Source organism: Microcebus murinus, chromosome 13 (genome assembly GCF_040939455.1).
Source record: "Microcebus murinus isolate Inina chromosome 13, M.murinus_Inina_mat1.0, whole genome shotgun sequence".
In the NCBI taxonomy this organism is placed as follows: Eukaryota; Metazoa; Chordata; class Mammalia; order Primates; family Cheirogaleidae; genus Microcebus; species Microcebus murinus.
Genome location: NC_134116.1, coordinates 2,661,650 through 2,684,211, shown reverse-complemented (window position 1 = coordinate 2,684,211; position 22,562 = coordinate 2,661,650). Strand labels below are relative to the sequence as shown.

General features: G+C 43.6%; 1 long non-coding RNA gene and 1 pseudogene across 1 annotated transcript; both read left to right on the top strand.

The window, feature by feature from the left end:
- The first annotated feature begins 288 nt into the window (after positions 1-288).
- On the top strand, positions 289-5,539 carry LOC105865735 (uncharacterized). The gene is made up of 4 exons (XR_001151581.2): positions 289-357; positions 649-740; positions 3,529-3,705; positions 5,295-5,539. It is a non-coding gene; the product is annotated as an uncharacterized LOC105865735 (long non-coding RNA).
- Positions 5,540-20,793: 15,254 nt separating this feature from the next.
- On the top strand, positions 20,794-22,307 carry LOC142874945 (26S proteasome regulatory subunit 4 pseudogene; annotated as a pseudogene).
- The last annotated feature ends 255 nt before the right edge of the window (positions 22,308-22,562 follow it).

Here is a 22,562-nt window from a genome sequence, read left to right as displayed (position 1 = left end):
AGTTAAGTACCTAGGCACCCTCTCCTCAGAGTGGCATAGATTAGGTAAGAGAGAGACAGCCACAGTAACAAGTCTTGAATGGAGTGGCATGAACATCAAAGAAGCAGGAAAACAGGGACTCCCACTCCGCCCAGTTTTCCCAATTCTGAGAACTGTGGAAATAGCTCAGGAGACTGTCTGGTCATGTGATCTCTAAGTCGCAGGGATCTCATTGGCCAAGGCTCCAAGAGGGTGGGGAAAGTGGGAGGTGGGGACCAATGGACAGGCCGACCGAATAGTAGAAGCCCCGCCTCCCACGCCTGCGCAGTTCCCTCCGGCCTAACCGTGAGAAGAGTACTCCGGGTCGCAGGGCACCAGGTAGGGACTCGCTGACCAGCCCTGGCTGCCTTGCCTGCCCCACCTTCCCTGGGGACATGGCTGCCTCTCAAGCTGCTCCCACACACCCACAACGCCCTGCGGAAAGGAGTGGCTGGGCCAGAAGCTCTCTCGGCCCACGAAACCAGGCTGTGTTTCCTGGTCCAGGTGCCTCCAGAGGCCAAGTGCGCAGCCTGGCCGGCGTCTGAGGGCGGGGAAGGCTGCTCATGCGGGAGGGCGAGCCTGGACGCGCACCTCTCGCCGCCTTAGCTGACTGGCTCCGCTCTTCCGCAGACAGGGCACCATCCCAGCCTCAGCCATGCGCCCCACGGCGCCGAACAGCCTCCTGCTGGCCTGCAGCCTTGCTGTCGTTCCCTTCTTCGTAGGTGAGAGTGAGACACGGGGTCCTCCCGCGTTCCCACCTTCCAGCGTCATTCCCACCTACACTTCTGCATTCCCGAATCCTTGCCCGAATTTCACCCATATTACTGAATTCTCGCCTTCTCACTCTACCCCATTCCATGCTGTATTCCTGCAGTTCCGCCCTCATTCTCCTGTTCCCAACCCCAGGCACCCTGTATTCCCAGCAGTAGCCCTCCTTGCATTCCATATACTTGCAACGTCAACTACCCTTGCTGGGCACTGCGCTCAGCAGGCACCGGCAGGGAATGAGCAGTCGTTGTTCCTGTCCCCATAACGCTTACAGTCTACTGGCCAGTGCTGGGGACCAAGTCCTGAGCGTCATCTCCACATCAAATACTTACTGGCCCTGGCCTGGGGAAAGCAGCTGAGCCCATTTGTGCCTCTGCATCCTTATTAGAGAACTAGGAATATTGGTTCCTTCCTCTTGGCGTTGTGAGAAATAAGTGAGCTGGTGAAAGGTTGACACAGTGCCTGACACTTAATAATCTCTTATTGAGAGGTAGCTTTTCGTTTGTTTTTCTCCAGAGACCACTGGAAGAACGACGGAGGATAAAAATGCTCACCAGTGAACCATGAATCATGGGCCCTTGTCCAAGTCGTTCTACTTCTTCCCAGAATTCCCTGAGGGTTAAAGGGGACTGTAGGACAGCCTCTAACTACCTGTGGTTGTTCACCAGATGCAGAATGTTCTGGATCTGCTTATGGAGAGGAGTCATTCAGTCATTGCTTCAAAATCCTTTTACTGTTTCCCCCATTGTTGCCAGGGACTCTAGGGGTCGCCTCCCAAGTCAGCCTCCCTGATCACCCAGACAGTCCATTAATTCAGTGTCCAGGGGCTACAACTGTCCAAACTCACCCCCTGGCACCTTTCCTTTTTCTCCCAGCCTCTCAAGTTCCCATCTTTCCTTTGACAGGAAAACAAAGGGCAGACTGGAAATAGACTTGCCAGCTACCCTTTCCCCCTGCCCCATAGTGGTGGATTGGTATGACTAAGAAACTGAATTTTTAATTATATTTATTTTAATTAATTTAAATAGATGCATTTGACAAGGTAGCTTCAGAGTGGAGTGGAGTGTGAAAAAGTTTGGAAAGAGAAAGGGGGATATAGGACATTTTGCTGAGAAATTATGAATTGGAAAGTCTCTTTAATGTTAATTATGGGAGTTTTTGTTGTCATGCTTTTTTATTACATTTTTAAATTACTTATTTAAGTATTAAGTATTTTAAGTTTTTTTAAATTACTTTTGGCTCTCTGGGGTTTTTAATTCTTTTGGACTGTGTTTCATCAAACAAGACTCTCTAGGGAGAGCAGGCCAGGTTAGCCCTGGATTTCTAATGGTTGTAGTGCCTGGAGAGCCATCTGGCCATCTCTAGACTTTGCTTGTCCATCTCTTGATGACAGCACATGGCTCCCAGTCCCCAGCATTGCCCCGTGGCCCCTGCTCCTGTCTAGGGGGGAGGGCAGCTAACCTCCCATTTGCACGGCCCATGGGGACATGGCACAATATTTAAAAGGAATATATCAAGATTAAAAAAATGTTAAAACATTTTTCATCCTCTTACCTGTACAAATATACCTTCAGATGACCTAAAAGGCTTGGAATTTTCACACTCCTCACAGTTTCATGCCAGAGAATGGCAGCATTGAGAGACCCTGATCCTGTCCCCAGACCATCTCCTTTCCCCACTCTACCTTCCCCTTCCCTATGAAGGGCATTATGATTATGTGTGTGGACATACAAGTCCAGAGGTCCAAGATCCCCACTCCTGCCACCTCTGAGAACTGCTCGGTTACCCCCTCAGTCAGTTTGAGCAACAAATTCCAGGATTCTTGGTAGCCAGGCAAGATGGGGAGAGGGTGTATGGTTTTGGGTAGACATGTATCCTCAGTGTCACATCTTACTTACCTTATGTGGGGCAGTGGAGTCAAAGAAGAGTGAGGGGAGGTCCTCCCCAAGCCCTGGTTCTGGGGAGGTAAACAAATTGAAACTACCTTTTGGTAGCCCCAGAAGAATTCTGTAGATGCATACCGTCGCTTTTATTCCATTTTCCCCCTTGTCTTTAACTTTCCACAGGTTTCTACTTATCCATTAATAGCTCCCTCCAGGAACTCCCTCCTTCTCTGCCCCAGGACATCTTTCACTGCAGCAGCCAAGCCCAGTCTTTGCCCGTGACCATAGGTGACAGTGGGGACACTTGAATGGGGGCAGGAGTCAGTCAATTTAGTTCACTAAGACATTGTTAGCCTCAGAGGCAGAGAGTATGGGAGGGGCTAAGGTTCCTTCTTGTCAGCTGGGGCCCCTTCTTTGAGCATCCTGTGTGCCATCTCTTGTGACCTTTACTTGTAAGACCAAAATATTCTGTGCAAGTGCTTGAAAGTAGACCTATTTTTGGCTTCCACTCAGAAATGTCATCTTTTCAGTGAGGCCTGCCCTGACAACCCTACTCTGTACTTCATATCCTGTTTTGTTTCTCTTTGTAGTATTTATCATCATCTGACATACTGTATCTTTCTCTCCTTTGTTAATATCTGCTTCCCCCATCAGAAAGTAAGCTCCTTAAGGGCAGGTATTTTTGTGGTAACTCCAACATTATTGGATAACTTCAGAAGTGTCACCTGGGGAATGCAGCTGTGAGGATCAGGGAGGAGGATGGAGTAGGTCTAGGGGCTGTTCTATGAATGCTGGGTACATTGGCCTACCAGTGGCAAATAGCCAGCCAGTTTTTCTGTCTTTTTTTTTTTCCTAACAGTCTCCTGGGAGATTAAAATGAGTGACTTAGAGGAGAAAGATGTTGATGAATTCAGCTCCAGTGGTTTTAAGTGCCCAACCTGCTTTGCAGTGCAGGGAAGAAAATGTGATACACAACTCAAATGGTGTGCAGCAGATAAAATAAACTGTGTTGAATTCTCTGGCATCATAAGCACAGGTACTTTTCTAGGATGCAATATTCTGTAGACACAGAACAACTGGTACTCTTTCACAAGCTTATGGGACATGTGTTCCAAGAGTGGAGTTGAAGAAACCAGCTTTTGTCCAAATCTCTTAGAAATGGGGACCTAGGAGTATCCTGAATCTGCAAATATGTCCAATTGGCTTTCTCACATTCATTTATGAATTGATACACACACTTACTGAAGACTCTCTGCTACCTTTGAGGAAGTTGATTCAACATATTAGATGAATCCTCATCCTCTGTAAACTTTGATTAGTGTTTTTTAAAACACAGGGACAATTGGTGCTTTTTTTTTTTTCTTTCTGGGTTTTTTAATTTTCAAAGTAAAAGCTTTGGAGAGAGGCAATGACTAAGCTTAAACTTTCTTCAAAGGGATCGTAAAGCATACTTTACTATGTTTGCATTGAGAAAATCCAATACAAAATTCTAAATTAATTGAAGACATTTAAATTAAGAAGAGCAGTGGGCTAAGTCCCATGAAGATTGAGTTGTGTCCATAGCTCTTCTTTACCTCCTGCTGACTCTGAGGAGCTCTTCCTTCCTGAAAATTCATCATCAGTGAGGTAATTATAGAGATTAGCCATGTTAGTTGGTCTCTTGGATTCTTATGTTTTTACTTTCCATAATTTGAATAACAGAATGATTCTTTCCTTTAAAATAGCAATTACTAGATTGTTATTAGCACCCAGAGGAGGTGAGATGAGGTCATCAAGAGCATAGAGTGTGTGCCATGTGAAAGGGTGTATCTGAAGACACTTTGAAAGGCAGGGAACACAATCAAAATGGTAGCTTTTCTAAGGCTATTGTTATTTCTTAAAAGATGACTCATGGCCCAGCACAGTGGCTAATGCCTGTAATCTTAGCACTCTGGAAGGCTAGTTGGGAGGATTTCTTGAGGCCAGGAGTTTGAAACCAGTCTGAGTGAGAGGGAGACGTTGTCTCTACAAAAAATACAAAATTAGCCTGCTGTGGTGGTACACACCTGTAGTCCCAGATACTTGGGAGGCTGAGGCAGGAGGATCACTTGAGCCCTGGAGTTTGAAGTTGCAGTGAGCTATGATGATGCCACTGCACTCTAGCCCAGGGGACAAAGCAAGACACTGCCTCAAAAAAATAAATAAATAAAGATAACTCAAACCAAGAATAAGGGATTAGATTTATGTAGTTGAATTCACATTAAATTCACAAAACGTGTACATAAATGAAACACAGAGATACCAGTTTCCTGAGTATCAGTAGCATATAAGATGTTCCTAACAAAGCCATTAGGACTAAAATGTCTATAAAAGTATAAGGTAGATCTTCAAGTCATAATATGGGTCAGAAAAAAAGCTCACTTAAATAATACCAATTTGGATTGATGTAGGTTTTGAGGGGATTTAAGGATTTGGAGGCCCTGTGTTTGGAGGACACCATTCCAGCCCATTGCCTCTGCTAGAGAGGCATGTTGGGTGATGCACAAGAGTGTGGCCTGATGTATGTCCTCCTCCAGCCCAGTCTGGATGAGTAAAAGGAGGTATATAAATGAGGAGAGTGGAAGTCTCATGTGTGGTTTCTTGCAGGTGTTCGTGACGTAGCTATTGAAATGAAGAAATGCATAGAAGCACACCTATGCAAAGAGGTGATAACTTCTTATATGGGTTTTCCAATTGCTAACGAGAGTAGAAATTGCAAATCAGCCATAAGAAATGGGGCCAGAGTGAGACCCCCAACTCCCATCTTCTTTGTTCTCCTCCTGGGGAGGCTACTTCATTAAGCTCCTGCAAGAGCCCAGCCACCTCCATTTATGAATTAAACATGCATTTTTGTTTATGTATTCTTTCGCGACTATTAATTTATCCATTCACTTGTCTACTTAGTTATTCATTCAGCAGGGTGTATTTGTTGTGTACCCAGCCTCACACAAAGCGGGTCAGGGCCAAAGTCAATCAGCATTGGGTCCTTGCCTTTAAGGTTCCAAAGCATTTAGAGAATGAGGACGTGAACAGATGAAATGCTTAGAAAGCAACATAATGAGTATGATAAGAGCTGTAGAGCTCTGCTCAAGTAGCCCCTGATGATTGGTTTGGACTCAGGGCAGAAGTGAGAGATTGGATTTGATTAGGGAAGGTTAAGGTTATAGATGAACTTTTAGGAGATCTGAACTACATGACAGCAGAGATAGTGTAGAGATGGGACAGTAGGCAGAGGCTAAGGTGCAGTACCTGAAGTTAACAGTGGAAGGAGTCTGGATGAGGAGAGTATCAAGAAATATATGAGTCTTGCTGGAAGCATCTTTCTGTGAGTGATGGAAGGTGCCACACATGGGTGAACACAATGGACTCACTGAGCTGAGTACAGGCCTGCTCTGTGGCAGAAAACATTGACTTCATTCCACTTGAGATAAGATACGAAAGGTGTCTGGTTTTCACCCCTGACTGCTCATCAGAATCACCTGTGACCTTTAAATAAGAATGTTTATCCCAGGTCTACTGCCAGAGATTGAGATTTAATTGATCTGGGTTAAACCTTGGACATTCTTGTCCATTGTTTTGTTTTAATTCTCCCCCCATCCTGCTGGAGTGATTTTAATTTTTATCCACTATTTTTTTAAAAAATAACTAAACTATGATTAAAAAACCAAAACTGTCACTTTGCATAAAGTGAAAGACCTCCAGTCAAGCCAAACAACAATTGCATATAGAACAGAAGAATTTTCGAATGATATTAAATATTGACTGATACAAAGTTTGAAAAATTACAAGTACTCTTGTTTAGCTGTAGTCATACAGTATAGGAACACTGACCAAATTAATATGTTTTTTCTCAAAGGATTTAAAAATTAATGAAGAAATGTCAATTCATGACCAAAAAAAATCAAACTCATGGCATAAATACATTTTAATCTCTTACATCTCTCAAAGAAAAGCTTCACCTAAATGGGATTAAATTTGTTTCTATCATGACAAATGGTACTCCAGCTATAATAGGTCAAATATTAGGATTTATTGAAATTTTAAAAGGAGAGAAATGTTTTTCTTATAGCTTCATTCTGCTGAAAATTTTGGTTCTCAATTCTCTTAAGTAGAGTCTATGAAAAATGTCATGGATAGAGTTTATTAAATCATTTGGTTTATATGTACAAGTGTCATAAATCATCATCAGTTTGTGGAATCATTAAATGAAATAGAAGATAGTGAATTTAATGATGTTTTGGTTTTTGCCAATGCTTATCGGATGAACCATAGAAGATTTTTACAAGTATTTCCTATACTGCTAACTCCAATTCAAGATTTTCTTCAAACAAAAGGAATACTTGCCAAACATTTAATAGTCAAAGACCAAAATGGGCCATGCAATTCACATTTTCTCATTGATATTATACTTTATATACACATGAGCTAAATTTTAACCTTCAGATGAAAGCTGATTTGTGATCTTGCTAAATAGATAAAATTTATATTGAAATTGAAATTTTTATGAAACAAATCAATAATTATTTTTGCATACTTTTAACATGAATCACATGTAGCAGATTTTCATTGTCATCAACAGTGTTCTGTAAACTGGCTGTAAAAACTACAAAAACATTACAATACTTTGTCGATATTGATAAATTTAGACTTTTCAGTTTTTGCAATAGCCCTTTCACTATGATGTTAAGAATACTGAGAGAATATAAGAGTTAGTGAAATTACTTAATTTGGATGAATTTATTTTTAAACTCGATATTCTTTTGCTTTAAAGTCAAATCAAGACAGTGTCATCACCAAGATGGCAGAGTAGTAGATACCAGCCTTCATTTCTTCTCCTTCCACCCCAAATCATGGCTATCCACAGTCAAAATAGGCCTCAGTAATGTTAAAAGCCAATTAAAGAATCTGCAGTAGCACAGTAGAGCAAAAAAAATGGAGACTACCCACACAGAAAGGATCAGTGGTGAGACTGGCATACCTCAGATGCCAGGAGACGGCTAGGAATGGAGAAGGAAAGGTTAAGACTATCAGGATCAGCCCCGTGACAGGAACCACTGGGATGGATCCTCAGCAGCGTGCTCCTCAGAGGACACTGGTATCTTGTGCCACTGAAGTAATCAACAACCATTCCAGAACACTGGGGAATCCCAGACAGGGAGATGCAGCTAAACCCTCCCCACAAACAGCAGCTGCTGTTGAGCCACTTCAGGAAAGGAGCTGCCACCTCTCTCAATCCCATACATGCCCTGAACTGCAAGCTGCAGCTGCCCCGCGAGTGCCCACACTCCAGACCTGTGCTTTGTGGCTCCACTGTGCCCGCCTGCATCCCAGATGCTGGAGCCATCACCACGATGAGCGAATGTGCACTCCAGTATCTAGAGCCAAGATCTCTCTGAGCCAGCCTGTGCTCCCAGCACCAGCTCGGTCACCACAGGGAGCTAGGCCTCATCCCAACTCAGCGTGTGTCTGTGCTGCTGGGCCGTGTTGACCAATACCAAACCCTAACCACCCTGAACTCGGAAGTTACCGGCAAGTTGCTGGCACAGGACCTCCTGAAGGTGAATGAATTACTAAGCCGAATGCCTTACAAACTGCTCTTACCTTTCTTTGATAACAGCTTATAATTAGCCTTTGTGGCCTGACCACAAGAGAAGGCTGGTCACATACAGCTGTTTCCTAACGGGATTTTTAAACATGTAAAAATGTTACCATTGCTCCATTAAGGGTCCCCTTCCCACTTGAGAGGGGACCCCTACTCTGTGGAGTAGGATCAGTTGTCTGTGTTCATCTCAATAAACCTCTTGTTGCTAGTTGGCTTGCTCCTGAATTTTACCATGTAAAGCCAAGAACCCACTTGGCAAAGTTCACGGGGCTTTCCTACCTTCATTGGGACACCCCCTACATAAATATGGACTGCCTGAAAAAGAGTTTAGAATAATTCTTTTAAGAAAGCTCACCAAATTTCATCAAAATAAAGAGAAACAGTTCAATGAAATCAGGAATACAATAAATGAACAAAATTAGAAATTTAACAGAGATTGAAATTATAAAAAATACATTTGGAACTAATATTAAATAGTAAGCCCTCAACGAATGTTAAGAATTTTTATCATTATTGAAATTCAATCCCTTCTCAGGAGAAAAAGAAGAAATTTATTCTTACCCATTGATAAGCAGAGTACTGCAAGGAACCATGTGTCAACTCTGGACATACGGCAACTGAAAACAATATGCAAATACTTGGAAGTTCTATGTCCAAAATGTGTGCATATTCCTTGCTGTATAGTGTTCCATTAAAGAATAAGAGCAGTTATCCTTCACAGTTCCAGAGTAGGTAAGAGGGTTGGGATTAAGATATCACCACAGATATGCGTTTTCTGCTTTGGAAAAACCAGCTTCTTCCATCACAGTGATGGAAGAAGCTTGGCTAAAAGAATGTTCCCCTTTTCATCTGGCTCAGAGGCCAAGTAAAATAAATTTCTTTGTATTCCCCTGACCTATTCAAGCAAGCAGAAATCCCCCACGTTCAGGCAAAGGGCCAAAAAAATTCATGAGTTTCAGGGTATTGCTTGAGACCACTTTTCTTAGATGGCCAAGGGCAAGGGAACTCTTTCAGCTGGTGTCTGCTCATGGATCTCTGCTCCTCCCATGCAGTGAACATGTGTTAGTCAGGGAAAGCTGACAGGTATAGCCCAAACCCTTCTTATTTCAGTGGGCTAACACAGCAAGAGTTTCTTTGTTGTCCACACCAGGGTCCACATTGGGCATTCCTGGTTGAGACAACTATTTGGGGTGGATCTCCTCTGAGGAGCAACTTCTTGAGTACTGAGATTCAGCCCTCCTCTGGCACACGAAGTGCACCCCACACAGTCACCGGATGCAGACGCAGCACAACAGGTCATGCCTGAAAGGGCTCCGTGGGCTGGGCCTGGACAGGGCTCTCCCTTTGACCCATATGGAAGTGCACAGAGACCTGAGAGGTGCGGTCTAGCTGTGTGCCCAGGTATTTGGAGGCTCCAGGGGTCCATTTGAGCACAGCGCAGGGTTACCTAGTTGTGGTATTGGCACCGTAAGGACACGGTGGAAACATTTGACCCCTGAGAGGGCCCTTCCTCTCCTGGGCCCTGGCCTCTTTGCAGGCATAGTATGAGGTGTGCTGCGGCTGCCACGATCCAAGCCCTGCCACGTGACACAGAGCCTATGCGCCCCCAGTGCGCGCAGTCACCTTTTAACCTTGACATTTAAAACTACCTTCACAGGCTCATGCCTGTAATCCTAGCACTCTGGGAAACTGAGGCAGGTGGATTGCTCAAGGTCAGGAGTTAGAAACCAGCCTGCACAAGAGCGAGAACCCGTCTCTACTATAAATAGAAAGAAATTAATTGGCCAACTAATATATATAGAAAAAATTAGCCGGGCATGGTGGTACATGCCTGTAGTCCCAGCTAATTGGGAAGCTGGGGCAATAGGATGGTTTGAGCCCAGGAGTTTGAGGTTGCTGTGAGCGAGGCTGACACCACAGCACTCACTCTAGCCTGGGCAACAAAGTGAGACTCTGTTTCAAAAAAAAAAAAAAAAAACTACCTTGGGGGGAGGATCAAGATGGTGGACGAGAAACACTGCCAGACACAGTGTCTCTGCAAAAAGACAGATTCTAGCAGAAATTAGAAAAAAGAAGCAAGAAGATGAGCATACAGCCGACGAAGGGCGGAAGGAGGGGTACCTGAGAACCCAAGAAACTCCACAGGAGGAGGCTGCAGAAGAGAACTGGAAGCTGAGACCACCAGAGCAGCCCGGAGACCAGCAGGAAGGGTAGGTGGATTTGCCGTTTCCCCTCCCCTGCATTTGGGACTGCTGGTGGGCTCCCCAGCGGGTGGAGAGACCTGCGGACACCAGCCCAGAGTCAACTGCCGCCAGCTAGCGGTGAGCCTGTAGCAGACACGGCAACAGGCTTCCAACTCCCTCTGGGCACCTCCATGTGCACAGACCCGAGCCACGAGGCTGGCGCCATATTGCCACCTCCTCCCCTCCACGGACCCTACCCGCGGCTGCCCAGAGACACATACAGCCACCAGCCAGAGGCACCTCCAGGGAAAGGGACCTTCCCTTTTGGGACCCTACAGCTGACTAAGGGGAACTCAGACTGTGAGCTTCCTACCCGCCAGCCCTCCCAGGTGCAGCTGGCATGGTGATCCCAGGACAACGGGGCAGACCCTGAGGCTGAGAGACATAGACCCAGTTTGAGTTCCCTGTGGGTAAATTGGGACAGGCACTCCTCTCCCTTGTGGGGATACAGTTTGAACCCTTGGACCCAGAGGTCGGACCTGCAGACCAGATCCCCTGCACCGAGGTCTAGTATTGCCCGGGGCACAGAAGGGATATACGTGAACAGCCTACTGAGGTGTGTGTGCCTTAGAGGAAGATCAGTGTCCTAGAGGGCAACCCTCCTCCCAAAAGGAGGCTGTGTTCCCAGCCCAGGTGGCGTTCCTGCGCAGGGAACCTCCCTGCCGGCATCACAGTCCGGGGGATCCTGGTGGCGTGTGGTCTGGCCTGCTGGCAGAGGCCCAGGAGTAGCTGCGGAGTTGGGGAGGGTGGAAAGAAGCCAGGCCCGCTCCAGATTGCAGGTCTCAGAGAGTCCCATCCCACATGAAGACTTTCTGGCTGAGCGGGACCATTCCAGCCCCTCTCTGACAGCTTTCCCTGGAAGCAGAGAACAGAACTATGACCCCTGCTAACGGCATTGGTGGTGCCTGAGGGCAGGCTTACCGAACCCAGCTCCGGCCAGAACAAGAGCTGATAACAGGACACAAAAACAACAGCATAGCCTGTTCCTCCAAGCAAGCGCCACCTACTGACACGGAGGGGATCCTGCACAGCCTTTTCACGGCACCCACTGACTCATTATACAGGGAGTGGTTGAATCTCACCCACAGACACCACCTAACGGCTCAGAATTAAACAAGGCGTGTGAATACCCAAACAAAAACCTAAAGGAAAGAAACAACAACTGATCAACATGGGAAGAAATCAGCGAAGGAACTCAGGAAATATGAAGACCCAAACAGAAAACACCCCCCCAAAGATGAGGACCAGCCCCCTAGAAACGGACACCGACCAAAATCAGGCAACCAAAATGACAGAAGAGAAATTTCATATGTGAATCATAAGAACACTCACACACCTGCGAGAACAACTCAATCACCAACACAAAGAAACCACAAAAAACCTCCAGGACCTAGAACAAAAGTTCACTAAAGAAATAGACACAATGAAGGAAAGTTTAACCGAACTTCTGGAAATGAAGAATCAATTCAGGGAACTACAAAATACAGTGGAAAGTCTCAAGAACAGGATAGATCAAACAGAAGAAAGAATCTCAGAGCTTGAAGATAACACCCTCCAATTAAATAAATCAGTAACAGAAATAGAGCAGAGAAACAAGAGAAAAGGGCAAAGCCTACAAGAGCTGTGGGATTATGTGAAGAAACCTAATGTGAGGGTCATAGGGTTACCAGAAGGGGAAGAAGACGACACTCAAAGGTTGGACAAGCTGTTTGAAGACATAATACAGGAAAATTTCCCAGGCCTTGCTCAAAATCTTGATATACAAGTTAAAGAAGCACAGAAGATCCCTGGGAGATTCAATGCAAACAGGAAGACGTCACGACATGCAGTTATCAGACTGACCAAAGTATCAACTAAAGAGGCCCTTCTAAGAGCTATAAGACAACAGAAGCAAGTAACATACAAGGGAAAGCCAATTCGAATAACATCAGACTTCTCTAATGAGACTTTACAAGCAAGGAGAGGCTGGGGCCCCATTCTCACTCTTTTGAAACAAAACAATGCCCAGCCTAGAATATTATTCCCTGCAAAACTAAGCTTCCAATGTGAAGGAGAAATAAAAACATTCTCAGACAAGTAAAGGCTCAGAGAATTCACCAAGACAAGACCAGCCCTACAAGAAGTACTTAAAACAGCGTTACGCACGGAACATCATAATAATAACCAACGAATATAAACACAACCAAAACCCAACGATATTAAAGGCCAGATATTACAGTAGCTCAAGACAGAAATCATAGCAACAATATCCAACCCAACAGAATGATCAGTAATCAACCTTACCTATCAGTTCTCTCAAGAAATGTGAATGGCTTAAACTCTCCACTCAAGAGACATAGGCTGGCTGAATGGATAAGAAAATACAGGCCAAGTCTATGCTGTCTTCAGGACACACATCTAACCTGCAAGAATGCATATAGACTAAAAATAAAGGGTGGATATCACTATTCCAAGCAAATGGAAGCCAAAAGAAGGCTGGCGTGGCAGTTCTAATTTCAGACAATTTAGTTTTTAAACCAACAAAAGTAGTGAAAGACAAAGAGGGTCATTATATAATGGTGAAGGGCACAGTTCAACAAGAAGAGATAACAATTTTAAATATATATGCACCCAACTTAGGTGCACCCAGATTCATAAAGCAAACCTTACTGGAGCTAAGCAAATGGATTAATAGCAACTCCATAATCACCGGAGATTTCAACACCCCACTGACGGCACGAGACAGATCCTCCAAACAGAAAATTAATAAAGAAATAATGGACTTAAAAAAAACTCTAGAACAATTGGGTCTGACTGACATTTACAGAACATTCTATCCAAAATCCACTGAATATACGTTCTTCTCATCAGCTCACGGGACATTCTCTAAGATTGACCATATCCTAGGACACAAAGAAAATCTCAAGAAATTTAAAAAAATAGAAATCATACCATGTACCTTCTCAGATCACAGTGGAATAAAAGTAGAAATCAACCTTAACAGAAACTCTACACAAAAACGTAGAAATTAAACAACCTCCTACGAAATGATTACTTCATAAATGAAGAAATCAAGACGGAAATAAAAAAATTCTATGAAGAAAACGACAATGGAGAGACAAGTATTCAACTCCTCTGGGACACAGCTAAAGCAGTTCTGAGAGGAAAGTTTATCTCCATAAATGCCTATAACCAAAAGACAAGAAGATCACAAATAGACAATCTAATGAAACGAATGAAAGAGCTGGAAAAAGAAGAACAGACCAACCCCAAACCCAGCAGAAGAAGTGAAATCAACAAGATCAAATCAGAACTAAACGAAATTGAAAACAGGGAAGCTATTAAGGAGATTAACAAAACAAAAAGTTGGTTCTTTGAAAAAATAAACAAAATTGATACACCACTGGCTAAGCTAACGAAAAGCTGAAAAGAGAAATCTCTAATAAGCTCCATCAGGAATAAAAAAGGAGATATTACAACTGATCCCAAAGAGATACAAGATATAATTTATGAGTACTACAAAAACCTTTATGCACACAAACTGGAAAATGTGGAGGAAATGGACAAATTTCCAGAAACACACAGCCTCCCTAGGCTCAACCAGGAAGAAATAGATTCCCTGAACAGACCAATCTCAACAGCTGAAATAGAAACAGCAATTAAAAATCTCCCTACAAAGAAAAGTCCCGGTTCAGGTGGCTTCACACCTGAATTTTACCACACTTACAAAGAAGAACTAGTACCTATCTTGCAGAAACTATTCCACAACATCGAGAAGAACGGAAACTTCCCCGACACCTTTTATGAAGCGAATATAACTCTGATACCAAAACCAGGAAAGGATGCAACAAAAAAAACTACAGACCAATATCCCTAATGAATATAGATGCAAAAATTTTCAATAAAATCTTAGCTAACCGAATCCAGACGCTTATCAAAAAAATAATCCACCACGACCAAGTGGGCTTCATCCCAGGGATGCAGGGATGGTTCAACATACGTAAATCTATAAATGCAATTCACCACATAAACAGAAGCAAAAACAAAGACCACATGATTCTTTCAATAAATGCAGAAAAAGCTTTTGACAAAATTCAACACCCTTTCATGATACGAACACTTAAGAAAATAGGCATAGAAGGGACATACCTAAAAATGATACAAGCCATATATGACAGACCCATAGCCAACATCATACTGAATGGGGAAAAATTGAAATCATTCCCACTTAGAACTGGAACCAGACAAGGCTGCCCACTATCTCCACTTCTGTTCAACATACTGCTGGAAGTCATGGCTACAGCAATCAGACAGGAAAATGGAATCAGGGGTATCCAAATAGGGGCAGAAGAGATCAAACTTTCACTGTTTGCTGATGATATGATATTGTATCTAGAAAACCCCAAAGATTTAACCAAGAAACTCCTGGAACTGATCAATGAATTTAGTAAAGTCTCAGGATACAAAATCTATACACAGAAATCAGAAGCATTCATATACGCCAACAACAATCTAATTGAGAACCAAATCAAAGACTCAATTCCCTTCACAATAGCAACAAAGAAATTAAAGTACCTAGGAGTATACTTAACCAAGGACATAAAAGACCTCTACAGGAGAACTATGAAACACTGAGGAAGGAAATAGCAGAGGATGTAAACAGATGGAAATCCATACCATGCTCTTGGATCGGCAGACTCAACATCATTAAAATGTCTATACTATCCAAACTGATCTACAGATTCAATGCAATACCTATTAAAATCCCATCAGCATTCTTCACAGATATAGAAAAAATAATTTTACACTTTGTATGGAACCAAAGAAGACCCCGAATATCAAGAGCAATTCTAGGCAACAAAAACAAAATGGGAGGCATTAATATGCCAGATATCAAACTATACTACAAAGCTGTAGTAATTAAAACAATATGGTATTGGCACAAAAATAGGAATATTGACCAGTGGAACAGATGTGAGAATCCTGATATAAAACCATCCTCATATAGCCATCTAATCTTTGACAAAGCAGACAAAAACATACGCTGGGGAAAAGAATCCCTCTTCAATAAATGGTGCTGAGAAAACTGGATAGCCACCTGTAGAAGGCTAAAACAGGACCCACACCTTTCACCTCTCACAAAAACCAACTCACGCTGGATAACAGACTTAAACCTAAAGTATGAAACTATTAGAACTCTAGAGGAAAAAGTTGGAAACACTCTCCTAGACATCGGCCTGGGCAAAGAGTTTATGAAGTCCCCAAAGGCAATCACAGCAGCAACAAAAATAAATAAATGGGACATGATCAAACTACAAAGCTTCTGCACAGCCAAAGAAATAGTCATGAAAGTAAACAGACAACCTACAGAATGGGAGAAAATTTTTGCATCCTATGCATCCAATAAGGGACTGATAACTAGAATATACTTAGAACTCATGAAAATCAAGAAGAAAAAATCAAATAACCCCATTAAAAAGTGAGCAAAGGACTTGAACAGAAATTTTTCTAAAGAAGACAGAGGAATGGCCAACAAAGATATGAAAAAATGCTCAACATCTCTAATCATCAGGGAAATGCAAATCAAAACCACAATGAGATATCACTTAACCCTAGTGAGAATGGCCTTTATCAAAAAATCTCCAAACAATAAATGCTGGCGTGGCTGCGGAGAGAGAGGAACACTCCTACACTGCTGGTGGGACTGCAAACTAGTTCAACCTCTGCGGAAAGCAATATGGAGATACCTTAAAGCGATACAAGTGAATCTACCATTTGATCCAGCAATCCCATTGCTGGGCATCTACCCAAATGATCCAATGACACTCTAGAAAAAAGACACCTGCACTCGAATGTTTATAGCAGCACAATTCATAATTGCAAGGCTGTGGAAACAGCCCAAGTGCCCATCAATCCAAGAATGGATTAATAAAATGTGGTATATGTATACCATGGAGTACTATTCAGCTCTAAGAAACAATGGTGATATAGCACATCTTATATTTTCCTGGTTAGAGCTGGAACCCATACTACTAAGTGAATTATCCCAAGAATGGAAAAACAAGCACCAGATATATTCTCCAGCAAACTGGTATTAACTGAGTAGCACCTAAGTGGACACATAGGTACTACAGTAATAGGGTATTGGGCAGGTGGGAGGGGGAGGGGGGCGGGTATATACATACATAATGAGTGAGATGTGCACCATCTGGGGGATGGTCATGATGGAGACTCAGACTTTTGGGGGGAGGGGGGAATGGGCATTTATTGAAACCTTAAAATCTGTATCCCCATAATATGCGGAAATAAAAAAAAAATTAAAAAAAAAAAAAACCAAACTGTAACTCAGCCACAGGGAGCCACTTGCTCAATGCTTCTTTAGAGTGGCTCCGGGTCATGGTCCTCAAATTTGGCTCAGAATAAATCTCTTTAAAATTATTTTACAGAGTTTGGCTCCTTTTCTGTTAATACTGTGCAGACCTCTAAGCCAGGGGTGAGGAATATTTTCATGTTGAAAGGCCACATTAATTTAGCTGTAATTGAATAAAGGCCACCCATATTCAACGAACTTCAAGTAGATAAACTTAAACATGTACATTATTTTGTAAAAATCTAACTAGTATGTACTTGATAATTTCAAAATATGAAAATTATTTGTTAATTGTAAAGTTAGTTAACCTTTCGATGACTTTGTTGTGTTTGCTTTTTGTTGAAAAACATTTGAATATCTGGCTGAAGCATGGAGGTCTGCAGTTTCGGTTGATCCTCTAGGTGGGTGTCGGTCATTTGTGAACTGAAGGGAGCCTTGATTTGCGTCAGGTAGGAGAATGTAGATTGACAGTAGTAAGTGGTTGAAAAGAAAGAAAGCATTTTTCAAGGAAGGTTGCTGAAGGCATGGGTATTCTGCATTTTTCCATATTTCAACTGGATCTTTCTTAGCATCAAACATGACTTTAAAATGTCATCTACTGGGGAAGAGGATCAAGATGGCGGACAAGAAACACCGCTAGACAGAGTGTCTCTACAGAAAAGACAGATTCTAGCAGAAATTAGAAAAAAGAAGCAAGAAGACGAGCACACAGTGGACGAGGGCCATAAGGAGGGGTACCTGAGACCCTGGGAGACTCCACGGGAGGAGGCTGTGGAGGAAAACTGGAAGCTGAGACTGCCGGAGCAGCCCGGAGACCAGCGGGAAGGGTAGGTGGATGAGTCACCTTTCCCCTCTCCTGCATCTGGGACTGCTGGTGGGCTCCCCAGCGGGTGGAAAGACCTGTGGACACCAGCTCAGAGACGGCCGCTACCAGCTAGCGGTGAGCCTGTACCGGACGCAGCACCAGGCTCCCAACTCCCTCAGGCACCTCCGTGTGCACAGACCCTAGCAGCGTGGCAGGTGCTATATTGCCTCCTCCTCACCTCCGCCGACCCTACCTGCGGCTGCCCAGAGAGACAATATAGCCACCAGCCAGAGGTACCTCCAGGGAACGGGATCTTCCCATTTGGGACCATACAGCTGACTATGGGGAACTCATACTGTGAGCTCCCTACCCGCCAGCCCTCCCAGGTGCTGCTGGCACAGTGATCCCAGGAGAACGGTGCAGACCCTGAGGCTGAGAGACATAGACCCAGCTTGGGTTCCCTGTGGGTGAATTGGGACTGGCACTCCTCTGCCTGGTGGGGATACAGTTTGAACTCTGGGACCCAGAGGTCAAACCTGCAGACCAGATCCCGTGCGCCGAGGTCTCACATTGCCCGGGGCACAGAAGGGATATACGTGAACAGCCTACTGAAGTGTGTGTGCCTTCAGAGGCAGATCAGCGTCATAGAGGACAACCCTCCTCCCCAAAGGAGGCTGTGCGACCAGCCTAGGTGGCGTTCCTGCACAGGGAACCTCCCTGCCGGCATCACAGTCCGGGGAGGCCTGGTAATGTGTGGTCTGGCCTACTGGCAGAGGCCCAGGAGTAGCTGCAGAGTTGGGGGGGATGGAAAGAAGCAAGGCCAGCTCCAGACTGTGGGTCTCAGACAGCCCCACCCCCACACACAGACTCTCTGACTGAGCGGGGCCATTCCAGCCCCTCCCTGACAGCTTTACCTAGAAGGAGAGAACAGAACTTTGACCCCTGCTAACTGCATTGGTGGTGCCTGAGGGCAGGCTTACCCAACCCAGCTCTCCCCAGACTCTCTCCTAGACCAGCCCTCACTGAGGGGGAGAAAAGGACACACCTGGAAGTCCCAGGGCCCCACCGACCACCTGAGGCACTAGAGTGCCTCCCTACAGGAACAAGAGCTGATAACAGAACATAAAAACAGCACCATAGCCTGTTCCTCCAAGCAAGCGCCACCTACTGACAGGGACGGCATCCTGCACAGCCTTTTCACGGCACCTGCTGACTCATTATATAGGGAGTGGACGAATCTCACCCACAGACACCACCTAACGGCTCAGAAAGTAAGCAAGGCGTGTGAATATCCAAACAGTAACCTAAAGGAAAGAAACAACGACTGATTGACATGGAAAGAAATCAGCGAAGGAACTCAGGAAATATGAAGAATCAAACGGAAAACACACCCCCAAAGAGGAGCACCAGCCCCCTAGAAATGGACACCAACTAAAATCAGGCAACCAAAATGACAGAAGAGAAATTTCATATGTGGATCATAAGAACACTCAAACACCTGCGAGAACAACTCAATCACCAACACAAAGAAACCACAAAAAGCCTCCAGGACCTAGAAGAAAAGTTCACTAAAGAAATAGACACAATGAAGGAAAGTTTAACTGGACTTCTGGAAATGAAGAATCAATTCAGGGAACTACAAAATACAGTGGAAAGTCTCAAGAACAGGATAGATCAAACAGAAGAAAGAATCTCAGAGATTGAAGATAACACCCTCCAACTAAATAAAACCATCACAGAGATAGAGCAGAGAAACAAGAGAAAAGAGCAAAGCCTACAAGAGCTGTGGGATTATGTGAAGAAACCTAATGTGAGGTTCATAGGGTTACCAGAAGGGGAAAAAGACAACACTCAAGGGTTGGACAAGCTATTTGAAGATATAATAGAGGAAAATTTCCCAGGCCATGCGCAAAATCTCAATATAAAAGTTCAAGAAACTCAGAGATTCAATGCAAACAGAAAGACGTCATGACATGCAATCATAAGACTGACCAAAATATCAACTAAAGAGGCCCTTCTAAGAGCTGTAAGATGAAAGAAGCAAGTAACATACAAGGGAAATCCAATTCGAATAACACCAGACTTCCCTAATGTAACTTTACAAGCAAGGAAAGACTGGGGCCCCATCTCACCCTTCTGAAACAAAACAATGCCCAGCCTAGAATCTTATTCCCTGCAAAACTAAGCTTCATATATGAAGGAGAAATAAAGACATTCTCAGACAAGCAAAGTCTCAGAGAATTCACCAAGACAAGACCAGCTCTACAAGAAGTACTCAAAACAGTGTTACACATGGAACACCATAATAAAAACTCACGAATATAAAAACAACCAAAACCCAAAGATTAAAGGCCAGATATTACAATGGCTCAAGAGAGAAATCAAAGCAACAACATCCAACCCAACAAAAGGAACAGTAATCTACCTTACCTATCAGTTCTCTCAATAAATGTGAATGGCTTAAACTCTCCACTCAAGAGACATAGGCTGGCTGAATGGATAAGAAAATACAGGGCAAGTATAAGTTGTCTTCAGCAAACACATCTAACCTGCAAGGATGCATATAGACTAAAAGTAAAAGGGTGGAGATCAGTATTCCAGGCAAGTGGAAGCCAAAAGAAGGCTGGTGTGGCAGTTCTAATTTCAGACGATTTAGTTTTTAAACCAACAAAAAGTAGTGAAAGACAAAGAGGGTCATTATATAATTGTGAAGGGCACAGTTCAACAAGAAGAGATAACAATTTTAAATACATATGCACCCAACTTAGGTGCACCCAGATTCATAAAGCAAACCTTACTGGATCTAAGCAAATGGATTAATAGCAACTCCATAATCACCAGAGATTTCAACAAACCACTGACGGCACAAGACAGATCCTCCAAACAGAAAATTAATAAAGAAATAATGGACTTAAAAAAAACTCTAGAACAATTGGGTCTGACTGACATTTAGAGGACATTCTACCCCATATCCACTGAATATACGTTCTTCCCATCAGCTCATGGGACATTCTCTAAGATTGACCATATCCTAGGACACAAAATAAATCTCAAGAAATTTAAAAGAGTGGAAATCATACCATGTACCTTCTCAGATCACAGTGGAATAAAAGTAGAAATCAGGACTGAAGCAAGATGGGTCCAAGTCAGAGTGGTGGCCATGGTCCTGGAGGCGGCAAGATGGATGACAAGGACAAGAAAAAGAAATATGAACCTCCTGTCCCAACTAGAGTGGGGGAAAAGAAGAAGAAAACAAAAGTACCAGATGCTGCCAGTAAACTGCCACTGGTGACACCTCACACTCAGTGCCGGTTAAAATTATTAAAGTTGGAGAGAATTAAAGACTATCTTCTCATGGAGGAAGAATTCATTAGAAATCAGGAACAAATGAAACCATTAGAAGAAAAGCAAGAGGAGGAAAAATCAAAAGTGGATGATCTGAGGGGGACCCCAATGTCAGTAGGAACCTTGGAAGAGATCATCGATGACAATCATGCCATCGTGTCTACATCTGTGCGCTCAGAACACTATGTCAGCATTCTTTCATTTGTAGATAAGGACCTGCTGGAACCAGGCAGCTCGGTCCTGCTCAACCACAAGGTGCATGCTGTGATAGGGGTGCTGATGGATGACACAGATCCCCTGGTCACAGTGATGAAGGTAGAAAAGGCCCCTCAGGAGACCTATGCTGATATTGGGGGATTGGACAACCAAATCAAGGAAATTAAGGAATCTGTGGAGCTTCCTCCCACCCATCCTGAATATTATGAAGAGATGGGTATAAAGCCCCCTAAGGGAGTCATTCTCTATGGTCCACCTGGCACAGGTAAAACCTTGTTAGCCAAAGCAGTAGCAAACCAGACCTCGGCCACTTTCTTGAGAGTGGTTGGCTCTGAACTCATTCAGAAATACCTAGGTGATGGGCCCAAACTCGTACGGGAATCGTTTCGAGTGGCTGAAGAACATGCACCTTCCATCGTATTTATTGATGAAATTGATGCCATTGGGACAAAAAGATATGACTCAAATTCTGGTGGTGAGAGGGAAATTCAGTGAACAATGTTGGAACTGTTGAACCAGTTGGATGGATTTGATTCGAGAGGAGATGTGAAAGTTATTATGACCACAAACCGAATAGAAACTTTGGATCCAGCACTTATCAGACCAGGCCGCATCGACAGAAAGATCGAATTCCCCCTGCCCGATGAAAAGACTAAGAAACGCATCTTTCAGATTCACACAAGCAGGATGACGCTGGCTGATGATGTAACTCTGGATGACTTGATCATGGCTAAAGATGATCTTTCTGGTGCTGACATTAAGGCAATCTGTACAGAAGTTGGTCTGATGGCCTTAAGAGAATGTAGAATGACAGTAACAAATGAAGACTTCAAAAAGTCTAAAGAAAATGTTCTGTATAAAAAACAAGAAGGCACCCCGAGGGGCTCTATCTCTAGTGAACCAGAGTTGCCATCAGGAAAATGGGAGTTTTCCTGACCTGAGAGGGATGAGGTTGGGGAAATTGCCCAGAGGGATCCATGTTCCAGTTGATTGTTACTAGCAAACATCCTGTGTGTCTTGGAGTATGATGTGTAAAAGCTGTCCCTTAGGCAGCCTTCGTCTCCTGTAACTGTGTAGCACTGTGCTTCCCAATAAATCAGGCCCTTTCACAAAAAAAAAAAAAAAAGTAGAAATCAACCCTAACAGAAACTCACATTTCTACACAAAAACGTGGAATCTAAACAACCTCCTACTAAATGATTACTTCATAAATGAAGAAATCAAGACGGAAATAAAAAAATTCTATGAAGAAAATGACAATGGAGAGACAAGTTATCAACTCCTCTGGGACACAGCTAAAGCAGCTCTAAGAGAA